Here is an 18,974-nt window from a genome sequence, read left to right as displayed (position 1 = left end):
TAATTGTGTCAAGATTAATGTGTAGAAATAAAAAATAAAATGATTTTGGAATATTCTACATAAATCTAAAGAACCTAATAAAACATGGGAAGTTTCTTTTTTTTTCCATTGGTGCTTAAATAAAGATTTTAAAATCTACAAGTTAGATATGAAAGGAACAAAACAAAAGGAAAAAAGCAGCATGAGAGTGTTATGCTGTTGATAATATTAATAATAATAATAATAATAATAATAATAATAATAATAATAATAATAATGAAGGCTGAAATTCCTTCAGCGATATCAATATTCTCTATAAATTCATTCATTTTTTAAAAATTGTTTTACATTTTTCGTACCTTAGGCATCGACTGCTAGATGAATCTTTCATGGATTTGATCATAATGAGAAAAGATCGACGCATCAGGAAATTTTGGAAAATAATGTGTTCTCCGGTTTCCTCCCACCTTCCGGAAACATTCCAGGAGGTGGACCGGTGACTTGAAATTGCTCCTAGGTGTGTGTGTGTGTGTGTGTGTATGAGAGAGTGTGTGTGTGTGTGTGTGTGTATGTGTGTGTGTGTGTGATGTTACTGCATTCTATCCAAGGTGTATTCCCACATGAAGCTGGGAATTCCCAGAATAGACTCCGGATCCAAGACGCTTTAATGAATGGTGCTGATTATTATTATTATTATTATTATTATTATGATATGAAAGATGGTGCATATTAGATGATATTTGGGACAGAAACGTAGAAGCGAGTGTGTTTCTTTGTGCTGCAGCTCACTCAGACTCCTGAAACTGCATTTCAAGCGCAGGAGTTTTGCGTGCAGGCTGTCAATAATTGATGAGCTTGGCGGAGTGTGCAGCTTTGGAGACGGGCTCGAGCCGTTAGATATTCTCTCTCTCTCTCTCTTTCTTTCTCTCTCTCTATTTCTCTCTCTATCTATTTCTCTCTCTCTCTCATACCGTGTAGGATGTTATGCCGCGCCACCCACACTTTCAGAGCAAGCGAGCTGTGAAATGTATTCATTGTTAACGCGGGGAAAAAAGGAATGGGGGGCCAGGAATTTTGGCCTGTAATTTCTGACAATGACAAATAACATGTGCTTTAGGTTCTTTTTCTTTAGGCGACAATTCGATATTTGATTCACAAGGCAGTGATTCAATATTTTATATATACGATACATCTGAATCTGCTAGGATATTATTCTCAGGGCAATGATTCATTTTATTTTAAGGCAATGTTTAATTAATATTCTGTCAATATAATCAATATTTTGATTCTGGATTCATAAGGAAATGATTCAATGATTTGATATTTGATTAATAGGGAAATTATTCACTGATTCAGTATTGGATTCATAAGGAAATGATTCAGTGACTCTGATTCAGTGATTTTAATATCTGATTCATACTGTAACGCAGTGATTCAACTAATTGACTTTTGGTTCATAAGAAAATGATTCAGTGGCGATGTTTGATTCTTAAGTGAATGATTAAACAATTTGATATTGGATTCATAAGGAAATGATTTAATGATTTGATATTTGATTCAGAAGACAATGATTCAGTGATTTCATATTTGATTCATAAGGCAATAATATTACTAACTGATTTTTGGTTCATAAGGAAATGATTCAATGACTTGATATTTGATTCAAAACGGAATGATTCAGTTATTCTATGTTTGATTTATTAGGAAATGATTTAATGAATCAATATTGGATTCAAAAGGAAATTATTCACTGGTTCAGTATTGGATTCATAAGGAAATGATTCAGTGACTCGATATTTGATTCACAAGGCAATCATTCAATTAACTGATTTTTGGTTCATAAAGAAAATTATTCACTAATTCAGTATTGGATTCATAAGGAAATGATTCAGTGACTTGATATTTGCAATGATTCAATGATTTTATATTTGATTCATAAAGCTATAATTCAACTTACTGATTTTTGTTTCATAAGGAAATGATTCAATGACTCGATGTTTCATTCAGAGGGGAATGATTCAAATATTCTAAATTTGATTCATAAGGAAATTATACAATATTTGATTCATAATGAAATGGCTCATCGATTTGATATTTGACGATGTTTTTTAACACACCAGTTATTTCGATTCCTCACCGCCTCACCTTGATTCATTTCAGTCACTGCTTTTCAAAGCAATGAATCACTCCATCACACCCCTAGTACCTACTTCCTTTCCGAGAGTGCTTATGTTCCAGCTAGCTGAATCATTAGCCTCGGTCATTAGCTACCTTATGTTGCCTAGCAAAAGTGTTAAAGTCTTAAGGAACACTTCTAGTAGTCATTAACTACTCAGTCATTAACAACTAGTTAACGTCTAGTCAATGACTGAGGTAAATAATTCAGCTAGCTACAGTAGCATGAAACTTTTCATTCGTTTCTAGGGAAGAAATGATGCAAACTAACAGAAACTTCAACATCTTTTCAGACGTTAAGGTAAATTCTTAAAAATGAACATATTATACAACTACAGTTAGACTTAGCACTCATCGCTAACCACAGTGTCTGTGTTGGAACGCAGCGCTAGCTGAAGGAATTTACGGAATTGCCCTGATCTGATCTGTTCTTCCATCGCAGATCCTTTTCAGAAAGCATTCACCTCCTGAACACTCCACTTCATGATAAACACCTCTCCATGCTTTGGAGGTAAGTCATCGGGGACCGAGCATAAAAACAAACAAATATATAAAAACCCCTCCCCTCGTAACCAGATAATACGACGGTGTCACGTGAAATCTCATTATAATCTGTTAATGAAGCACTTCAGCTGGGCCTGCGGTTAGCACCACGCTCGCCCCTTTGTAATCAGACGCATTATTCCAGGCCAAAAAAATAGAAGATGATGTGGAGGATGAGAAAAAGAAGATGATGAGCTCACACACACACACACACACACACACACACATAGCAACCCATGGAGAGGAAGGAAAGAACCTCTCAGGGATGAATCTGTCCAAAATCGCACCTAGCATGAGTCGTAATGCAGAATACAGTCGTAGGGCACAGTTAAAAATTCCCATAATGCACCGGGACAAACTAAAGAGCCAGGAAGTCCTTAATTCGGACATTTTTTTGTGTCTTGTTTCGGTCCAGATGTGGAATTTGACACTCTTGGAATGTAAGGTGTCATAAACGCAAACACAAGTTGCTCAGCTGATTTTGTTTACTGTGTGTGTGTGTGTGTGTGTGTGTGTAGGGATGGTGTTGCAGAACGCCACAGAAACAGACGGTAATTACCATTGCCCTTTCTGTCACACCTCCAGCACGCGCACACACCCACACAGGAAATGGAAAATGGGTTCGGGCTGCAGCGAGCCACCTAGCCTCCTCGGCTCATTCCCGACCAATTCAAGCTAATCTGCCGCTTGATTTCGGGAGGGGGGAAAAATCAACAAACATTCACAGCGCCGAATCCTTGACGCGGCGTGCGGCGAGAGAGAGCGTGTGGCGGGAGGGGAGAAGAAGCGAGCCGCGGGGGCCCCATTCAAAATGATTGTCTCATTCAGCCGAGGCGCAGGCGAGAGAGGCCTTTGTCTGGAAACCCGGTTTGAAGCTCGTCCAAAAGCGCGTTAACAAATGCTAGCGAGCGGCGGGCGCAAATCACGCTAATCAAAGCCTAAATACATGTTTGCGTGCGCTGATAATGAGCTGTCCAGAAGAAGGCGTTATTATCTGCTACGTCCTTATCTGAGACGGCGACGATGCTACGTGCTTTGTGATCTGTTTACTAGCCGAGACCAAGCTGGAATCTTGAAGCCAGACCTATTCGCTGTGTTCGGGAATCTCGAGAAGATGTAAAGAGAATAATAGTGTAATAATAACAGCTAGGGAAGAGCTGGGGAATTAATCAGTGTCTTCAAACAGGAAGTGGTTTGGAATGAAATGGATACACGGACAAACACACATGCATAGTGTCCGTTACTCTGTGCTGCGATACTGACGGCGATTAACACATTCACTAAAAATTCATCGACAAACTCTGTAAACGCTTCTGTATCTGTAATCCAGCAGCAGCTAAAAACTCACTCAAACACTTTAGACACAGCTCAGGATTATGCATTTTTGGTGCAAAAATTTTGGCACCTTGATGTATAATATAATACATCACAATAATAAATATTTCATTTTTATCCCTGTTATCTTTTACACTTTAAACTTCATTATATATTAACGTGTATACTTTATTATTATTTTAATATATAATGTATAAATTGTTATTTTTTTGGTTGAATATTGTTTTGTAGTATTTATTTATTTTTACATTATTTTTAAATAAATTGTCTGTAAACGGCTTGATAATAATAATAATATTATTAATAATAATAATAATAATAACAGTAGCGTTCTCATGGTGAAGTTTTCTTCTCAAACTTCTTTCGAATCTGGAATCTTGTCTCTTCACCTTGTTAATATTACTGCTGTAAGCGCCTCATCTATCACGCATCGCTTACAGCTTAAAGGAAAAACAGAAGCGTTTTCCCCCGAATCGATATTGAAATCCTTTTGGTCATAAAACACTGTAATTCCTTAAAGCTCCACTCTGTATGTACGGCACGAGACGACGAACCCCGGGGTCGATTTTCTCCGCTCTCGGCCTCTCTTCCATCTCGGCAGGCTCGGCGAGATCCGATAGCTTTTATTTTCTGTCATTAAATTCAATGATAGAATTAGGGATAAGCGTGGCTGGCCAGTGCATCAATAGAAAATCAATTCCTGCTGTCAGGATGTAGATGTATAGCCTGCAACCTTTCATATGTGGAGCAGCAGAAGAAATTAATTTTTTATTTTTTTATTATTTTTTTTGCAAGCGCAAGCAAGTTTAATCTCATTTAATGATCGCAAATCGGAAAAGCTGTTTATCCGGTCCAGAGTGCCATTCATATTCCTGACAAATTCAGGGAGACACTGGATAAACTCTGCCTGTGCTACAGACACCCTTCTGTTCAAGAACTTAATTTTTTTTGGTAAAATTATTTAATATTCTTAATAAATCGAATAGTGCCATTATTATCCACAGATTAAAATTTAATTTTAATTCTAAAACTAAAAACGATGTGCTACTGTTATGTCTAAACATTATCACAGGATTATTATATTGATATTTATTTTTATGATTATTTATTTTTATTTTATGTAAAATCATTTTAGTTTCAGAATAAAAAGTTTAAGTCGAAATTTAATACTATTTAAAAAACTTCGACATTTCCACTGTTATAAAAACTAAAAAATGATCCACATTTTAAAATGTTCAGTTCCTTATGTTAGCCACAACATAGGCTTTTCTAAAAATAAATAAATTAATAAATTAATAAAGAAAGAAAGAAAGAAAGAAAGAAAGAAAGAATTTTTAAAAATCAATTTTTGGTTCTCTCATGATGACATTATTGTGTAACAGGAAATGGCGGTCATGTGGCTGCATTTAAAATAAATTTTTTGATTCTAAAACAAATCAGTCATGAAATATGTTCCACATATAAATTTGAAATAATTTTGACATTTCTCATTTTCAACACAATAAATAACATTAATATATTTGTTTGTGGATATTAATGAGAGGTCATGTGACTAAAATTTATTTTCAATTTTAAAATCTATTTTAAAATCTTTTTTAATTTTTATTTTTTTACTCTTTGGTTAAAATAACCCAGGGAATATTCCTCATTTGTAGTAACGTCTCACGTGTAAAACGTGTAAAAGGCTGGTTGTGAGGTGTGGTGAGGAACCCAGCTGTCTGCGTGAGAGTCTCGTCATGGCGAGAGACACGCAGCACGCCGGAACACATCTGTTTTAATTGCGCTGATTAAGCGGACATATTGAGAATTCCCTGCTCCCGTGTCGCCTTCGCGCTTGAGAACTTCTCAGATGGCAGCGTGAAGGACTGCTCAAGCCCTCGTTGAAATAATTAGAGGGCGAAGCTCTGACCTCTCGTACCTGAAGCACCCTTTTAATCTATCGCCGTGAGCGCAGCACAAATAATAATCAGCCCTTGCCGCCTTTATCTCTCGTCCCAATCATCAGCAGGGTTTCACAGGGCTGCTGCTGCTCCTCTTCCTGTCTACACGGCCCTGAGGTTAGCAAAGCACAACATGACTAGCGTGACCCCGCGACGTGGATGAACACGTTTATTTATACTCCTGCCTGCAGTGTCTGTGTAACCTGCTGCTCCTCGTCTCACAGCTGCGCTGGGATTGGCTGCTCCGACGACCATCAAGGAAGTGCTCATTATCACACGGACTGTTCGGAATACCATCCATCCATCTGCATCCACCTCCATCCACCCATGCATTGATCTATCCATCCATCTGCATCCACCTCCCTCCATCCATCCATCCGTCCATTCATCTGCATCCACCTCCCTCCCTCCATCCATCCATCTGCAGCACTGGCACAACTGTGTCTATCCACCATTCCATCCATCCATCCATCCATCCATCCATCTACAGGGTTGCCAATAACAAACCATCAATTCATCCATTCATCTGTTCATTTATCCACAGCTTTTGCGCAACTGTATTCATCCACTAATCCATCCATCCAATCTGTTCATTCATCCATCCATCCATCCATCCATCTATCCATCCATCCATCCATCCATCCATCCATCCATCCATCCATCCATCCAACTATCCATAGTGTTGCCAATACCAAACCATCAATTCATCCATTAATCTGTTCATTTATCTATTAATTTATCTCTCCACCAATTCACTCATCCATCTGTACACTTATCCATCCTTTTGTCAACACACATAATATAGAATATGTGAAATGCCTGTATTCGTTCATCACTCTATCCATTCTTCTCTCCCCTTCATATTCTTTGTGTGGTAAATTTTTATTCTGAATAAATTGTATTCAGAATAATTTCTCTATCTATCCATCTTTCTCATAGTGACGTGGATCAGCCTGCGCATAATAAACCCAAGCCCATGATCTCTGCACATTGGTGCATGCTGGGTAATTATCAAGCCATTTCTAATTGGAATGTTATTGGCTTCTGCGATGTGATCTCTCAAAAGCACAGATATATCAAATATATATGTATATATGTATATATATATATATATATATATATATATATATATATATATATATATATATATATAAAAGGCTGTCACGTGTCCAGTGTGTGAGTGTCTCTCAGCATGCACGATTATATATATATATATAAAAATCACAGATATTTATGGGTTATGGCATGAGCCGTGTGTTTAATCATCTGCAAAGGGCATGATATAGAGTGTAATCTTGTCAGCTAATAAAGTCTCAGAGCGTTCCAGTCACAATTTACTATATTTAAATTTTCAATATTCCATATCCAGCTGAGATCAAACATCAACTAATGTGTTCTGGGGCAGCGACATTGTATACTCATGCTATCCACATCTGTATTCTCCGTTTTATTTAGATTTTTATTTAAATTAAATTCGAATCCTATTGCTACGTCCACAGAAACACGTTATTTATTTAGTCAATGTGTTTCTCAGCTACGGCTACAACCGCTATGGACGTCCTGTGGAACTTTCTGGAATGCTTTCTATAGTGAATCTGACTGAGGAAGTGAGCTAGCTATGTGTATGTTTCAATACAACGATTTGATCAGATTTATGGGGTTTGGGTTTGTTCCATTCCAGAAACGTTTTCTATGAGAATCTACTACGAAGCTGGGACTCAGAGACCTTAGCCTTTCTAAGGTCTTTCTCTTAAAAATGAAGAAGAATAAATGGATGAGTGTAAGTTAATATTTTAAAAATGGCTCTATTAAGAATCTATTTCAAAAAACCAAACAAGATTTGTTAAACACACTTTTGTGCAGATTATATCTAACGTTATGTTTAGCAGAGAGAGCTATCCAGAACATATAACTCCACTTTGTGTAGAAACACAATAGAAATCTGTTTTTATTCAGTAAGAGTTTGGATGGACGTCTGAAACAAACCTCTGATGAAGGACGACTTTGTGCTCTTGCTGTTGGTTCTCGTATATATTTGTTTACGAGACTTTCTGTTCATCCTGAATAAACTATTGGTATTTTATTCATGTATAGGTTTGTTGTTATTGTAGTTTTTTCTCCACACCACGTTTCTGGCTGCAGTGGTGATGAAGTGAACCCTGTGTGTGTTTTTTTTTTTTTTCAGCCTCCACCCTGCTTTTGTCTGCTCCCTGTAGAAGCTGTAATTGACTTTATGTTCGTTCCACTCCTGATATCTTTGCCATAGCTGATGGGAGCTCTCAGCGGAGAGCGAGAGATATGTCATACAATCCAATCTCCTGCTCCGGCTCTGATTGCATAGACGATTTAATTAAAGGCAACAATGAACACTTTATTTAATGGCTCTGTACCCTCCCCCCTCCCCCCACAACCCCTCCATCACCCCAACACCTTGCTCCAGCTCCTCACCTCACACCGCTTCAGCGTTTCCTCTTCATTTCTATGGATGAAAAAAGACGTAAAGACCAGCGTACACGCTCCTGTCTACAGCTGTAACCTCCTGACAGAGGAATCCGAGGGTGCTCCTACAGGATGTATCCTGTGATCTCTATGCAGTACACACGGCGTCGGTCTGAGAGCCAGGCAGCTAGCTCGATGCACGCTCTGTGATTCATGCATCAGATTGGATTTATGCATTAATGGAGTTCGGTGAAGGTCGCGTTTCTGACACAGATATTCATGGATGCGTGGATTAAAGAGAAGAAAACATACTCAGGACTGAATTTCCATAACAAGTTGGAAATGACTGGCACTGAGGGGATAATGTGGGTCAGAAATATAAAAAAAATACAATGGAATGAGAGAGCTAAGCTGACAGCTACGTCCTCTAACATCACTCCTCAAAACTGACTGGTACTTTGCTTTGTAAATAAAATTCCTTAAAAAAACAATTATTAAAAAGTGATAATAAGAAATAACAAATGCAAATTATAATTAATAAAATAAAAATGAACTCTTTATTAATATAGTTAAGCAAAAATAAGAAGAAGGAATAACAAATACCAAATAAAAATAATTTAATATCACAAAAAGTAAGAGGCTGATAAAACAAACCTCCTGTGGAACTACTACACTTTACTACTTTATTTAACATATTTTCTCCAAATGGTCATTTGGTCATTTGTCACCCATCTACTGATCCACAGATCTATTGATCTACTGGTTTACTGAACCACTGATCCACTAAGCTACTGATCTACTGATCCACAGATCTACTGTGGTACTGATCCACTAAGCTATTGATCCACAGATCTACTGTGGTACTGATCCACTACGCTTCTGATCCACAGATCTACTGAGCTCTGATCTACTCATCCCCTACACTACTGATCCACACATCTACTGATCCATTAAGCTACTAATCTACTGATCCCTTACGCTACTGATTTACTGATCCATACATCCACTGATCCACAGATCTCCTGAACTACTGGCCCACAGATCTACTGAGCTCTGATCTACTGAGCCACTGATCTACTGATCACCCAAGCTACTGATCTACTGAGCCACAGATCTACTGATCCCCTACACTACTGATCTACTGATCCACACATCCACTGATCCATTAAGCTACTAACCTACTGATCCACAGATCTACTGATCCCCTACGCTACTCATTTACCGATCCACACATCTACTGATCCACACATCTCCTGAACTACTGGCCCACAGATCTACTGATCTACTGAGCCATTAAGCTACTGATCCACTGATCTACAAAGCTCTGATCTACTGAGCCACTGATTTACTGATCCTCTAACCTACTGATCCACTGAGCTACAAAGCTCTGATCTACTGAGCCACTGATTTACTGATCCTCTAACCTACTGATCCACTGAGCTACTGATGTACTGACCTACAGATCTACTGAGCTAGTGATCTACTGAGCTGGTGAAGTTCTGATGAAGGTCAGCACACTCTTCCTCCGAGTTTTTATTTATCATCTGATCTGAATGCCGCTTTACGCTGTACTAGTGTACTTGTGTGGTGTCTCCTGTCTCGCTGTATCAAGAGGTCAAAAAATCAGAAATTCCATAGCTCCATGATTTAATAACACAGAACCCGATCCGTGATCCAATTACGGCTGCGTTGTTGCGGTGAGATGCTACAGCTATTTGTATGCACAGAGTAATGCGCGTCTCGGGGCAGGCGGATTATCACTCAGCCACCGTGTCACTTCTCATTTCACTGAACACACTGCTGAGTGCAGTTCATCACGCAAGAAACCAAGAAGAAACTGATCAGGACACAAGATGGGGAAAGAGGGGAAGGCATTTCAAATAAATAAAAAAATAAATAAATAAATAAATATTGTATAATATTGTAATATTGTATAAGCAAGCGATAAAATCTGCATTAATACATTATCAGTAAAATAAGAACTGTAATTAAATAATATAGTCATGTAGTCGTTATGTAGAGAAACATCCTGCAGTTTGAGGAAAATAATCAACAATAAGAGGTTTCTCTGAATCAACAGCTTCTGACCAATCAGAGTCCAGAGTCTCGTGTGTGTGTGTGTATATGTGTGTGTGTGGGTGTGTGGGAATGTACGTGTGTGTATGTGTATATGTGTGTCAGCATATGTGTGAGGACGTGTGTGTGTGTTTGAGGGAATGTATGTGTGTTTGCATGTGTGTGTGTGCATTTGTGTATATGTGTATGTGTGTGTGTATGTGTCGACATGTGTGTGTGTGCTTGTATGTGTATATGTGTTGGTATGTGTGTGTGTGAGTGTCAGCGTATGTGTATTTGTGTGTGCGTGTGTCAGCATGTGTGTGTGTGTATGTAGGCATGTGTGTGTGTGTGTGTGTAGGCATGTGTGTGTGTATGTGTGTAGGCATGTGTATGTGTGTGTCAGCATGTGTGTGTGTGTCAGCATGTGTGTGTGTGTCAGCATGTATGTGTGTGTGTGTGTGTCTCAGCATGTATGTGTGTGTGTGTGTGTCAGCATGTGTGTGTGTGTGTGTGTCAGCATGAGTGTGTGTGTGTATGTAGGCATGTGTGTGTGTGTCAGCATGTATGTGTGTGTCTCAGCATGTATGTATGTGTGTGTGTGTCAGCATGTGTGTGTGTGTGTGTGTCAGCATGAGTGTGTGTGTGTATGTAGGCATGTGTGTGTGTGTGTAGGCATGTGTGTGTGTGTGTGTGTGTGTAGGTATGTGTGTGTGTGTCAGCATGTGTGTGTGTGTCAGCATGTATGTGTGTGTGTGTGTCTCAGCATGTGTGTGTGTGTGTGTGTGTGAGGGTGGATGAGGGTTAACTGGCTTTTGAGCAGTGTGTGTACTCGGGTCCATGTCATTTAGAAGGGGTTGCAGTTCACTCGATATCTATCATCTACGGCTGTCCTCTCGCACAGATGCGGATCAGCGCGCAGTATATTTGATTCGACAGGGTCACGAGGTGCTGCCTGGAGGCATTAATAAACTCGCCAAGTCCTCCAGTCTGAGGAGTCGCTTGACCCGAGCGTGCCAAACAAACCCCACGATGAAATGAAAGACCAACACCAGTGGAGGCACAGTTACACTCGCTCTCGCTGAGAGGGTTATGATCTAACGGCCTCCGGGGCCGACGAGGAACAGCAGCGGCTTGTTTTTATTTATCAGCGCCGAAATGACCGGTGATGATGATCAAAGAACGTGAAATCAACTGATTTACCACCACCACCACCACCACCACCACCACAACAACAACAGGTCCAAGAAATGATAATAAATATTTTTTTCAGGAGAGAAAATTCTTCACATGTCTGATCAAATGAACCAGTCTAGTCTTAAAAACCTTAATATTAAACAGTTAACTGCTGCTGTTTAATAAAAGAAATAAACCACGTTGGTGTTAAAGAAAAATAATCAACTTCCGAGTGGTGACAGTTAGCTCACTCCATGTCTGCGTGGCTAATTTCCTAAAGCATTAGCTAACTGGCTAAGTTTATTAGCCTGCTACTGGTTTGTTTGGCGCCCAGAACCTAATGTGCTCACCATCTCAGAGCCTCCTGCTGTAAGACATCGCCATCATGCCTCTTCCTGTTCTTTTAGAGTGAGCATTTCACACCATCACTCTTTTCTTTCTTTCGTTTTCTTTTTTCTTTCTTTTTTTTTTAACTTTATAAACCGAATCCATCCAACAGACAGATTTGACACAGGGGGAAAGCGAGGGCTTATTATATTCTGTTTACTTATTCATGTATTTCCGCCTGGCGTTAATTAAAGAAGGGATGAGTGAGATATCAGAGAGAGAGAGAGAGAGAGAGATAAAGAGAGAGAGAGAGAAAGGGAGAGATGATATGAAACACCGGGAGTTTCTTCTTCCAAGCAATTGCGATATGGCCGAAGGGACTGCGCTAACCCACTTTTAGCAGCTGATTACGCGGCTGTGCTTCAAATAAAAGGAAGTCCAGATCTGACACTGTAAAACACTGGAAACCCGCTGAGGACGCTTCACTCGCGGCGCTGGAACGGAATCAAAATAAGGTCCAATATCATCCGGTTTTATGGTTATAGACCTTGGGGATGTAAGGCCTCTGTCCTATTAGCGGTGCGATGATACACTAGCTTGACGGTTTTGGGTGATAATTAAATTTAAGATAGTTCTACAGGAAACTTTATGCTGTAATGGTTTTTTTTTTCATCCTAATGCCCAGTTAAACCAGTTTCAGACTGCAGTCTTTTTAAGATCATTACCCGTCACACGCGCCGGACGAATCTGTGTAACAGACGCTCGGATGACGTTGAAATCTTTAGATTTTGCTGTTTATGGACGTGAGTTTGAGCCAAGACCTCGGTCATGTTAAGATCATCGGTGTCTGATTTCGCTTCAATGAGGCCGAAGAAGAGCTTTGAAGAAACGATTAATAAGAACGAGATCTTTGTAATTATTTTACATGAGGAGACTTTAGCGCTCTTTTATGATTATCGCTTGTCACCACGTTCAGTGGTCCAGTGGTCAGAACCCCACACTCTCACCTCAGTGAAATCCCAATAAAAACCCGGTATCGGTACCAGAATGCGTGACTCCGTGTTTTCCGTATCAGATTATACGAGCCAGAGCCTCACAAGTGAGGTCTGTGATTAAACAGAAACACTCTTCAGAGTCAGCTACATGTAATGAGCAGGATTTTTTTATTATTTCACTTCACCTTCGCTCCGACCGCTGCTGTAGCTGCTATGTGAATTTGTCGTCATTCTGTTGGTGGGTTTCAGTCGAGTGTTGTAGCAGAGCTCACACACAAAGCTGTAACACTTTGTTGTTGGTCTTAGCAGCCTGAAATATGAGCAAGACCAAAGACTTTTTTAATGACGTGCATTATTATTCATTATTATTATTTATTTATTTATTTATTTATTTATTTATTTAATGATTAAAACAATTTTACAGTGTAAACCCCAACTAAAACAAGCAAGCTGTGTGTTTTGGGTATCAGAATTAATTTATCTATCTATCTATCTATCTATCTATCTATCTATCTATCTGCCTATTTATTTTTATTTATTTATTTATTAGAGAGCTTGACCGAAGGACAGAGCTGTAAAACTGTTTAAAAAAAATAAAAATAAAAAACAATAAAAAAGTGATTCAAAACATTAAAAAACACAGGAAGTGAAACAAATTTTTTAAACTACTTATTTAGATCATTTTAATTTCATTTCCGTTACTTGGTCTGAAAACTTTTATTATTTATTTATTTACTTTCAAGTGAATTAATTTATTTTTTAATGATTGAAAAAAACTATACAGTCTAAACGCCAACTAAAACAAGCAAACTGTGTGTTATGGGTGACAGAATTTATTTATTTATTTATTTATTTATTTATTTATTTATTTATTTATTTATTTATTTTATTTATTAGAGAGCTGACAAACTAGACCAAAGGACAGAGCTGGAGAACTGATTTTTTTTAAATGTGATTCAAAACATAAAAAAACACAAAGCTGTGAAACAAAATATTTAATCTTGTTGATCATTTTCATTTCATTTCTTTCACTCTGTGTGAAAACCTTTATTCTTTTCTCTCACAGTATTGTAGCCCAACAAATTAAACAGCTTCACAAAAACGCTTTCAACAACAACAACAACAACAACAACAATCCTACACACTCAACATTTATCGCTTTTTGGGGCTAGTTTCATTACCCAGTGTGTGAAAACCAACAAAACCAAATCACTAAAACCAAACAAAAGTATCACCTGCTCTGAACAGAATCATATTTTTTACACAAGAATGTGGAAGAGTGAAGGCAAGAAAGTGAGGGAGAGGAAGCGAGTGATGAAGAAAGTGTGGAGAACTAGCACTGGGGTTGAGTAAACAATGGCAGCATCTGCTGGAGCTGACAGAAATTACACACACACACACACACACACACACACACACGGGCAGAAGGTAGAGTACACACACGTGCATACTGAAGTATGATAATTGAATCATAATCTAATTTGTATTTCAGACAGCAGATTATTTTCCGACTCCTTCTGATAATGACAATTATCTCCGTTTGCTTTAATGTTTTAATTTTTTTCACCAGGCGCTATTATGTGTGAGCTGATAGAGAGGGAAGCCTTGATTAAAATAGCAACCTGTTCCTGCTTCAGAGATTTGGGGGGAAAAAAAGAGATGACTCGTCCTATCGGGAAGAAGGAGCAGGAGAGGAGGAGTGGAGATGTGGGAGGAGAGAAGAAGTGGAGGTGTGGAGAGAGTGGAGGGAGTGGAGTAAAGGGGGTGGAGGAATGGATGAGTGGAGGAGTGGAGATGTGGAGGAATGAAGGAATGGAGGAGTGAGGGAGTGGTGGTGTGGGAGGAGAGAAGGAGTGGAGGAATGGAGGGAGTGGATAAGTGGAGCAGTGGAGAGAGTGAGGGAGTGGAGGAGTAGAGGTGTGGATGAATGGAGGAGTGGAGGGAGTGGATGAGTGGAGAAGTGGAGGGAGTGAGGGTGTAAAGGGGTGGATGAGTGGAGGAGTGGAGAGAGTGGAGAGAGTGGATGAGTGGAGAAGTGGAGGGAGTGAGGGAGTAAAGGGGTGGAGAAGTACAGACAGTGGAGGAATGGAGGGAGTGGAGGAGTGGAGAAGTGGAGGAGTAGAGGGGTGGAGGAGTGGAAGAATGGAGGACTGAGGGAGTGGTGGTGTGGGAGGAGAGAAGAAGTGGAGGAACAGAGAGAATGGAGAAGTGAAGGAACGGAGAGAGTGGAGAAATGGAGGAGAGGAGAAGTGGAGGAATGGAGGATTGGAAGGAGTAGAGGAGAGGAGGAAGTAGAGGTGTGGAGCAGTGGAGGAATGGAGGTGTGGAGGAATAGAGGGAGTATAGGAGTGGAGGAGTAGAGGAGTGGAAGAGTGGAGAGAGTGGAGGAGAGGAGGGAGTGGAGGAGTAGAGGAATAGAGGAGTGGAGGAGAGTAGGGAGTGGAGGAGTAGAAGAGAGTAGGGAGTGGAGGAGAGTAGGGAGTGGAGGAGTGGAGGAGAGTAGGGAGTGGAGGAGTAGAAGAGAGTAGGGAGTGGAGGAGAGTAGGGAGTGGAGGAGTAGAAGAGAGTAGGGAGTGGAGAAGAGTAGGGAGTGGAGGAGTAGAAGAGAGTAGGGAGTGGAGGAGAGTAGGGAGTGGAGGAGTGGAGGAGAGTAGGGAGTGGAGGAGTAGAAGAGAGTAGGGAGTGGAGGAGAGTAGGGAGTGGAGGAGTAGAAGAGAGTGGAGGAGTAGAGGAGAGGAGGGAGTGGAGGAGAGTAGGGAGTGGAGGAGTGGAGGAGAGGAGGGAGTGGAGGAGTGGAGAAGAGGAGGGAGTAGAGGAGTAGAGGAGAGGAGGGAATGGAGGAGAGGAGGGAGTGGAGGAGAGGAGGGAGTGGAGGAGTAGAAGAGAGTGGAGAAGTGGAGGAGAGGAGGGAGTGGAGGAGTGGAGAAGAGGAGGAAGTAGAGGAGTAGAGGAGAGTAGGGAGTGGAGGAGAGGAGGGAGTGGAGGAGTGGGGGGAGTGGAGGAGTAGAGAAGAGGAGGGAGTGGAGAAGAGGAGGAGTAGAGGAGAGGAGGGAGTGGAGGAGAGGAGGAGTAGAGGAGAGTAGGGAGTGGAGAAGAGGAGGAGTAGAGGAGAGGAGGGAGTGGAGAAGAGGAGGAGTAGAGGAGAGGAGGGAGTGGAGAAGAGGAGGAGTAGAGGAGAGGAGGGAGTGGAGAAGAGGAGGAGTAGAGAAGAGAAGGAGTGGAGAAGAGGAGGAGTAGAGGAGAGGAGGGAGTGGAGGAGAGGAGAGGAGGAGTAGAGGAGAGTAGGGAGTGGAGGAGTGGAGGAGAGAAGGGAGTGGAGGAGTGGAGGAGTGGAGGAGAGAAGGGAGTGGAGGAGTGGAGGAGAGAAGGGAGTGGAGGAGTGGAGGAGTGGAGGAGTGGAGGGTGTGGAGGAGTGGAGGAGTGGAGGAGTGGAGGAGAGAAGGGAGTGGAGGAGTGGAGGGAGTGGAGGAGTGGAGGAGTGGAGGAGAGAAGGGAGTGGAGGAGTGGAGGAGAGGAGGGAGTGGAGGTGTAGAGGGAGTGGAGAAGAGGAGGAGTAGAGGGAGTGGAGAAGAGGAGAAGTAGAGGAGAGTAGGGAGTGGAGGGAGTGGAGGAGAGGAGGGAGTGGAGGTGTGGAGGGAGTGGTAGGATAGGAGGAGTAGAGGAGAGGAGGGAGTGGAGGAGAGCAGTGAGTGGAGGAGTGGAGGAGAGGAGGTAGTGGAGGAGTGGTGGAGAGAAGGGAGAGGAGGGAGTGGAGGTGAGGAGGAGTAGAGGAGTGGAGGGAGTGGAGGAGAGGAGGAGTAGAGGAGAGGAGGGAGTGGAGAAGAGCAGTGAGTGGAGGAGTGGAGGAGAGGAGGTAATGGAGGAGTGGTGGAGAGAAGGGAGAGGAGGGAGTGGAGGAGAGGAGGGAGTGGAGGAGAGAAGGGAGTGGAGGAGAGGAGGAAGTGGAGGGAGTGGAGGAGAGGAGGGAGTGGAGGAGGAGGAGGAGTGGAGAGAGTAGGAGTGAGGAGAGGAGGAGAGGAGGAGTGAGAGTGGAGGAGAGGAGGAAGTGGAGGAGTGTAGGGAGTGGAGGAGAGGAGGAGTAGAGGAGAGGAGGGAGTGGAAGAGTGGAGGAGAGGAGGGAGTGGAGGAGTGGAGGAGAGGAGGAGTGGAGGGTGTGGAGGAGTGGAGGAGTGGAGGAGAGGAGGAGTGGAGGAGAGAAGGGAGTGGAGGAGAGAAGGGAGTGGAGGAGTGGAGGAGAGAAGGGAGTGGAGGAGTGGAGGAGAGAAGGGAGTGGAGGAGTGGAGGGAGTGTAGGAGAGGAGGAGTGGAGGAGAGAAGGGAGTGGAGGAGTGGAGGAGTGGAGGAGAGAAGGGAGGAGGAGTGGAGTGAGAGAAGGGAGTGGAGGTGGAGTGGAGGAGAGAAGTGGAGGTGGAGGTGGAGGAGTGGAGGAGTGGAGGAGAGAAGGGAGTGAGGGAGTGGAGGAGTGGAGGAGAGGAAGGGAGTGGAGGGAGTGGAGGAGAGAGAAGGGAGTGGAGGAGTGGAGGGTGTGGAGGAGTGGAGGAGTGGAGGGTGTGGAGGAGTGGAGGAGAGAAGGGAGTGGAGGAGTGGAGGAGTGGAGGAGTGGAGGAGTGGAGGGTGTGGAGGAGTGGAGGAGAGAAGGGAGTGGAGGAGAGAAGGGAGTGGAGGAGTGGAGGAGTGGAGGAGAGAAGGGAGTGGAGGAGTGGAGGAGTGGAGGAGAGAAGGGAGTGGAGGAGAGAAGGGAGTGGAGGAGTGGAGGAGAGAAGGGAGTGGAGGAGTGGAGGAGAGAAGGGAGTGGAGGAGTGGAGGAGTGGAGGAGAGAAAGGAGTGGAGGAGTGGAGGGTGTGGAGGAGTGGAGGAGTGGAGGAGAGAAGGGAGTGGAGGAGTGGAGGAGTGGAGGAGAGAAGGGAGTGGAGGAGTGGAGGGAGTGGAGGAGTGGAGGAGTGGAGGAGAGAAGGGAGTGGAGGAGTGGAGGAGGGAAGGGAGTGGAGGAGTGGAGGTGGAGGAGTGGAGGAGTGGAGGTGGAGGTGTGGAGGTGGAGGAGTGGAGGTGGAGGAGTGGAGGAGTGGAGGAGAGAAGGGAGTGGAGGAGTGGAGGAGAGAAGGGAGTGGAGGGTGTGGAGTGGAGGAGTGGAGGAGAGAGAGGGAGTGGAGGTGGAGGAGTGGAGGAGAGAGAGGGAGTGGAGGAGTGGAGGAGAGAAGGAGTGGAGGAGAGAGGGAGTGGAGGGTGGAGGAGAGAGGGAGTGTGGGAGTGGAGGAGTGTAGGAGAGAGGAGTGGAGGAGAGAGAAGGGAGTGGAGGAGTGGAGGGAGAGAAGGGAGTGAGAGTGGAGGAGAGAGAGGGAGTGGAGGAGTGGAGGAGAGAAGGGAGTGGAGGAGTGGAGGAGAGAGGGAGTGGAGGGAGTGGAGGTGGAGGAGAGAGAGGTGTGAGGAGTGGAGGAGAGAAGGTGGAGTGGAGGAGTGGAGGGTGTGAGGAGTGGAGGAGTGGAGGAGTGGAGGGGGGGGAGGAGGGGAGGAGGGGAGGAGAGAGGGGGGGGGAGGAGGGGAGGAGAGAAGGGAGTGGAGGAGGGGAGGAGTGGAGGAGAGAAGGGAGTGGAGGAGAGAAGGGAGTGGAGGAGTGGAGGAGAGAAGGGAGTGGAGGAGTGGAGGAGTGGAGGAGAGAAGGGAGTGGAGGAGTGGAGGAGAGAAGGGAGTGGAGGAGTGGAGGGAGTGTAGGAGTGGAGGAGTGGAGGAGAGAAGGGAGTGGAGGAGTGGAGGAGAGAAGGGAGTGGAGGAGTGGAGGAGAGAAGGGAGTGGAGGAGAGAAGGGAGTGGAGGAGTGGAGGAGAGAAGGGAGTGGAGGAGTGGAGGGTGTGGAGGAGTGGAGGAGTGGAGGAGTGGAGGGTGTGGAGGAGTGGAGGAGAGAAGGGAGTGGAGGAGTGGAGGAGTGGAGGAGTGGAGGAGTGGAGGGTGTGGAGGAGTGGAGGAGTGGAGGAGAGAAGGGAGTGGAGGAGTGGAGGAGTGGAGGAGTGGAGGAGA

General features: G+C 43.3%; 1 protein-coding gene across 7 annotated transcripts in view; it reads right to left on the bottom strand.

Moving 5' to 3' along the window:
- Window positions 1-18,974, bottom strand: part of rbfox1 (RNA binding fox-1 homolog 1) — a 168,592-nt gene that overhangs the window by 68,890 nt on the left and 80,728 nt on the right. The gene's annotated exons all lie outside the window — the stretch shown is intronic.

Source organism: Hemibagrus wyckioides, linkage group LG02, assembly GCF_019097595.1.
Source record: "Hemibagrus wyckioides isolate EC202008001 linkage group LG02, SWU_Hwy_1.0, whole genome shotgun sequence".
Classification (NCBI taxonomy): domain Eukaryota; kingdom Metazoa; phylum Chordata; class Actinopteri; order Siluriformes; family Bagridae; genus Hemibagrus; species Hemibagrus wyckioides.
The sequence above is the reverse complement of the archived record's forward strand: the minus strand, read 5'-3'. Positions and strand labels throughout refer to the sequence as shown.